Genomic DNA, 5,976 nt, shown 5'->3' with positions numbered 1-5,976 from the left:
GCACTTCGTCTAGAAAAAGCAGAGCTTTAGGTATTAGTATTATTGTCAACAGTTAAATATAATCACTAACTGCTCTTAAATGTAATTATAAATAACTTGTTATAGTAATATATTTTCTGGGGGGAGCCCCGTCGGCTCCCCGGAGCTATCCCAGGCTGATATGCTAATGTCAGACTTTGGCATCAGTCATGTGTATGGAGTTCTTAGGCCTACCGCGGACCACGGCCAGAACCGGGCCCCCTCAGAGAGGCAAGGGGAGCAATGGCCTATAGAAGCCCCCGTGTAGTTGGAAGCATTCTATGTCTGCCATCGACCGGAACAGGCACCCAGAAAGGTAAGCGCCCCAAAACAAACCCCTATTCTGGTTAAAATTGCTACCTAAAACCGAACTAGTGGATAGAACTCCCCAACCGAAAACAAGCAAGCTAGTGTGACGTCACACACTGCCGCGCCGCTGTCTGCGCAGCTCCCCCCTCCCCGGGAGGGGGAAGGGGGAGCCCCAGACCCCCCGCGCCGGCTACCCACACCTCAGTTCTTGAGGCTGATGCTATAGGCGATGGTCGTGTGCTCTGGCTCCGGTGTCGCTACTGCACTGTGCTTTGCGTGTGGTGTTAGTTTTGTGGGTGCGAGAGCCAGGAGTTATCTTCAGTACTCGGGCTGCATGCGCCTAGGGCTGCCTTCCCTAGGTGCCCTGTAAGTACTGCCCTTGGGGCTTGGGGCCACCTTCCACAGGCTCCTCGGGGTCTGCCTCTGCTGGTCCGTTTTACCTTTCGGTTTTTCGGCCGCCTGTTGGGCTCTTGGGTGTTCTGTTCTCCTTTGTTACCGGCAGGTAAGAGGCAGTTTGCACTGGTAGGGGCGCAGGGTGCTGCTCAGCTTGTATTTCCCGACATCGCGGCCGGCTCTGTTCCTTGGGGTTCGCTGTCCTCTTGCGGGGTTTTGTTTTTCTTTTTGTTTTTGCCTGGTGGGGGGTTCTGTCATTTTATTCAGTTTGTTTGCCCTTCCACTGTTCTCCTCGGTGGCGCCCCCTGCTAGGTCCCCGTGAGTGTACACGTCCCTGGGGTTCAGCTTTAGAAGTTTGCTTGGTAGTTTTGGGCGCCGGTTTGCGGCACCCTGCCTGGGACTACCTGAGCGCGAGTCCTCTTAAAGTAAACGCTCAAGACCCTGGGAATCCCCTAGGGGGCGCGTGGGTCCGATGGATGTGACCCCGGAGTCCCCACTCGCTGTGTGCGAGTTTGAGGGTTGCTCGGTCCCCTTGTCTCAGGGTGACCCTCATTGTTTTTGCCTCTGCCACGCTGCCTGTTGGGTCGATGATACTTTCGACCCTGAGTCCTGTGAGTGTTGCTGCTTGCTTGTGACTCAATTTACCCAATCCTCTGATGATTCTATTCGGGTACAGGCGGCACGTGCGTTGCAGTCTAGGTTTCGTCTGTTGCAACGCGCTCGGTTGGTTGCTTCCCCGGATGCCCCGGGGCTGCCCCGCTTTGCTTTTCGAGACCCGGACTTGGGGGTGGGGGTCGCTTCGATCCTGGTTCAGTCCGCATCTCCTCGTCCTTCCCCTTCTGTTCGTTCTGGTCCCCCGCCCCTGCTTCCGGCCCCGAAGCGTCTGAGGGCTTCGGGGTCGGAGCAGGGGTTACTTGATCTCGAGACTCGGGCAGCTTCGGGGGTTGCCCCTTCCGGGGGGGCGGCGGCAGAGGCATTCGAGTCTTGTCTCCCGGCCGAAGCTTCAGGGTCTGACCAGTGGGGCCCCCCTTCCTCCAGCTTTTCCGGCTGCTCCGTCCTTGTCTTGTGGGGTCGGGGCTTGGGGAGAGGACTCGGCCTCGGGTCCTGTGGTGACGGACCTCGAGGCTGGGGAGGGGCTGACTTGGGGGCCTTTGGGCCCCGCTGGACCCCGCCTGGGTTTTTCTTCCCACTGAGCGGGGCTTATTGTTACAAGGAGTGGGGTTTTCTTTCCCCCCCTCTGCGTACGAGTTGGATTTGGTATCGGCCCCTCCCCGGGTACGGTTCCGTGTTCCCCCAGGTACGTCGGTTCTGTCCTTCCGGAGGTTTTCGGCTTATCGCATCCAACCTGGTGTGGTGCGAGCGGCCTTTGCAGCTTACCTCCTGCGTGACCCGGATTATGCCTCGGAAATGGATCCGTCCACGTTCAGGTTTGGGACTTCGTTCCCTTTCTGGCTCCGTTACGAGGTTCCGGAGTCGTCCTGGCTAGCAGACTGCCCCTTGTTTGGTCTGGATTCCTGGCATTCCTTCTGTCGTTCCCGCACGCTGGAGTGGCGGGAAGCTTCCACGGTGCTTCAGGTTTTCCTGGGGGGTGATCTTGAGTACCTGAATGAGTGCTTGTTTGCCCCTGCCCTTCCCCGCGATGTGGGCGTTATTCAGCTCCATGTGCAGGTTCCCTCCCTTTCGGCGGCGCTCGTGGCGGAGGACTTGCGCGCTCGGGGCCTTTTGTGTTCGGCCTTGCGGTTCTTTTCCCTCCTGGAGCTGTCTTCGGATTGGCTCGTGGAGGATGTGGGGTTGCTTGGGTCCGTCCCGGGGTCCGGCACCTTGTCCTCGGCTGCGCGTTCGTCGGCTGCCTTGTTGAAGCTGTTCACGCCGATTTTGCGGGATGCGGTTTCCCTGTTCTATGCTTCCCGTCTCGCATGTCGGCAGGCGGTGCTGGGTTCCTCCGTGGAATCTGCTTGGGCTCTGGCTCTTAGGCGTTCTTCACCTTTTTGTCCTCTCCTGTTTGGGGAGTCGGCCGTGGCGCAGTTTATTCAGGCTGTGTCGGCGGCTTGTCGTCCGATGTCGGACTTGTTGGTTTTCCGGGGGTCCCGGGGTGGGTCTTCCCGGAAAGGTCGTGCCAGGGCTCGGGGTTCCTCTCGTCGTGGTAGGCCTCTGGTGTCAGGTTTGGGGTTGGCTCCTCCTGCGGACCCTCCCTCGTCTGTTCGGCGCGGTGTTCGCGCTGTGCGGGGTTCTGGGTCTCGTAAGGGTCGCCGGCCCTTTCGCGGTTTGCCCCTTTGACGGGGCGATGGGGGGGGGGGCGGCTTGCGCTGTTCGCTCGCGCCTGGTCCCACGATTCGTGGGCCTTTCGGGTCGTGTCTCGCGGCCTGCGGTGGCGTTGGGTGGCCCCTCCCCCCTTTGGGGGGTCGGGGCTGGCAGGGCAGGCTTCTTCCCCTGCGCTCTGTCGAGTCGTCTTGGAGTGGGTACGCTTGGGCGTCGTCGAAACGACGTCGTCCCTCAGATGGGTTTCCCGTCTGTTTCCGGTTCCGAAACGGGACTGCGCGGACCTGCGGTTCATTCTGGACTTGTCCCGTCTGAACCCCTGGGTTCATTGCCCCTCCTTTCGGATGACTACGCTGTCTCAGGTTCGGCTCCTCTTGGAGCCGGGAGCTTGGATGGTGTCCCTGGACCTCCGGGACGCTTATTGGCATGTCCCGATTCATCCGCGGTTCAGGGACTGGCTCGGTTTTGTAGTGGGGCGTCTGAGTTACCGCTTTCGTTGTCTCCCATTCGGGTTGAACCTGGCACCTCGCGTGTTCACACGCCTTACACGGGTTGTGGTGGCTCGTTTGCGTCTCCTAGGTGTTCGGGTGTTGGCCTACCTCGACAACTGGCTGGTTTGGGCTCCCAGCCAGTCAGCTTGCTTGCTAGCCAGGGATTTGGTTCTTTCCCAGCTCGCCGGGTTCGGGTTCTTGGTGAACTGGAGGAAGTCCCATCTGGTTCCCTCTCAGGTTCGGACTTGGCTGGGTCTCGTGTGGGACTCTCGAACCGCCTCCTTGTCTCTCCCTCCGGAGTCTCTCCTGCGGCTGCGGTCCCGCCTTCGTCTGTTTCTGGAGGGCCCTCGGGTCACCCGGCGGTTGCTCGAGGGGCTGTGCGGGAGCCTGAACTTCGCGATGGTGGTCTACCCGCCGGGTCGGGTTTGGATTCGACGGCTGTTCTGGTTCCTTCGGGGTTCCCCCTTCCGCCTCTCTCGCGATCGCAGAGTTCGACCCCCGGGGGCCTTGCGTCGGTTGCTGCGTCACCGGCTTCCTCTTCAGGTTTTTCGGGGTTCAGTGCCTTGGCGCCTACCAGAGCCCTCGCTTGATGTGTACACGGATGCGTCGTCTCTCGGCTGGGGTTTTGTGACCAGTGCTCACCAGGCCGGCCAGGGGCGTTGGGATCCGTCCTTCCGTCGAGCTCACAGTACGGTGCGGGAGTTCGCGGCAGTGTGGTTTGCTCTGGGGAGGATTCGGGTGGCCCGCAGATCGACGATTCGGCTCCATTCGGACTGCTCTCCGGTGGTTCATTGCCTGAACCGCGGGGGTTCGATGCGGTCCTTGTCTCTTTGGGGTTGGTCGCTTCGGGTGACTCGTCTGCTGAGTTCTCGGGGTTTGGCTCTCCTGGCGGTTCACGTACGGGGCGTGTCCAACGTCTTGGCCGACGCCCTGTCTCGCTTCGTTCCCCTCTCCACGGAGTGGACGGTCGACGACGAGTCCTTCCGTTGGCTTTGCCAGACGTTCGGGCGCCCCGAGGTGGACCTCTTCGCGTCGGCGTGGTCGCGGCGTCTTCCCGTTTATGCGGCGCCCTTCCCCGATTGCGAGGCCGTCGGGGTCGATGCCTTTCGGCTCGACTGGTTGAGGTGGGGGTTCCTGTACCTCTTTCCCCTGGTTCGGCTGTTGCTCCAGGTCCTGACTCGCTTAGAGACTTACCGGGGGAGAGTTGTCCTTCTGGCCCCTTGGTGGCCGGCCCAGCCTTGGTTTCAGGCGCTGGTTGCTCGGTGTCCGAACCCGAGGGTTTTCCCGCGGCTCCGCCTCTTTCAGCAGATCGGGCCGGTACGTCACGTAGCTGGTTCGATCTTCTCCTCGAGTCTTCGCGTATGGTTTTTTTGACTCGAGTCTATCATCATCTCTATGGTGATCAGGTGGCCTCCTTGTTGGTGTCCCACCTGAGGGCTTCTTCTCGGCGGCAGTATGAAGTTTCCTGGCGGTCCTTCCGTTTCTTTTTGCGTCTTCGTCGTGTTAGCTCCTTGTCTCTTCGGGTGGTCTTGTCCTTCCTCTCGTGGTTGTTTCAGGACAGTCATCTTATGCCTAACACTGTCGCTTCGTATCGTGCGGCGCTGGCGGAGCCGCTTCAGCTTGCTTTCGGTATCGATGTTACGTCTGCGCCGTTTCGCAAGCTGTCTCGTGCATTGTTTCGCCTCCGGCCTGCTCATGTGTCGCCTGAGCCGTCCTGGTCTTTGGACAGAGTGCTCGCTTTCCTTTCATCTCCTCGTTTCGTTGTGGCCCCTTCGGTCCAGGATTGTTTTTCCAAGGCACTTTTCTTGTTGGCTTTGGCCTCTGGGGGTCGGGTAGGGGAGCTTCATGCTCTCCTCCGGCGCAGGGGTTTCTGCTCTTTGGTCGTGGTGATAGTTTTGTTCGTTTGCAGCCGTCTCCTTCTTTTCTGGCGAAGAATGAGACTGCTGCGTTCCGGAGGGGTCCGTGGGTGGTTGATGCTTGGTTGGTCAGGCCGGGGGTGCATCATGTTTTGTGTCCGGTTGCGGCGCTTCGCCGTTATTTGCGCGACACAGCTTCTGTGTCCGGGGACGCGCTGTGGGTTGATCCGGTTTCCCTTCTTCCCTGTTCGCGGGTTCGGGTCTCTCAGGTCGTCCGCAGGGTTATTAGGTCCAGCCAGCCTGCGGTCTATCCCCGTGCCCATGACGTTCGTAAGTTCGCGGCTCTTGCTGCCGTCTTTGGGAATGTCTTGGTCTGATATTCGGGCGCGGGGATTTTGGCGGTCGAACAGGGTCCTGGCTGCTCGTTACCTTGTGAATGTCCCTGGGTCTCGTCGGGCCTGTGTTGCTTTGGGTCGGCGGTTGCAGCCAGTTGTCTCGGCTTCGAGTTGAGGGGTGAGCGACGACCGCCTCCCGGGTAAGTCCCTCTTTTTCTGTCTGTGGGTAGTTAGCTCCGGGGAGCCGACGGGGCTTCCCCCAGAAAACCAGCGTTGAATGTAATGAAACGCCATTTTCTGGGTGAGTCCCGGAGG

The sequence above is a fragment of the Procambarus clarkii genome, unplaced genomic scaffold (genome assembly GCF_040958095.1).
Source record: "Procambarus clarkii isolate CNS0578487 unplaced genomic scaffold, FALCON_Pclarkii_2.0 HiC_scaffold_406, whole genome shotgun sequence".
Classification (NCBI taxonomy): domain Eukaryota; kingdom Metazoa; phylum Arthropoda; class Malacostraca; order Decapoda; family Cambaridae; genus Procambarus; species Procambarus clarkii.
Note: the sequence above shows the minus strand (reverse complement) of the source record.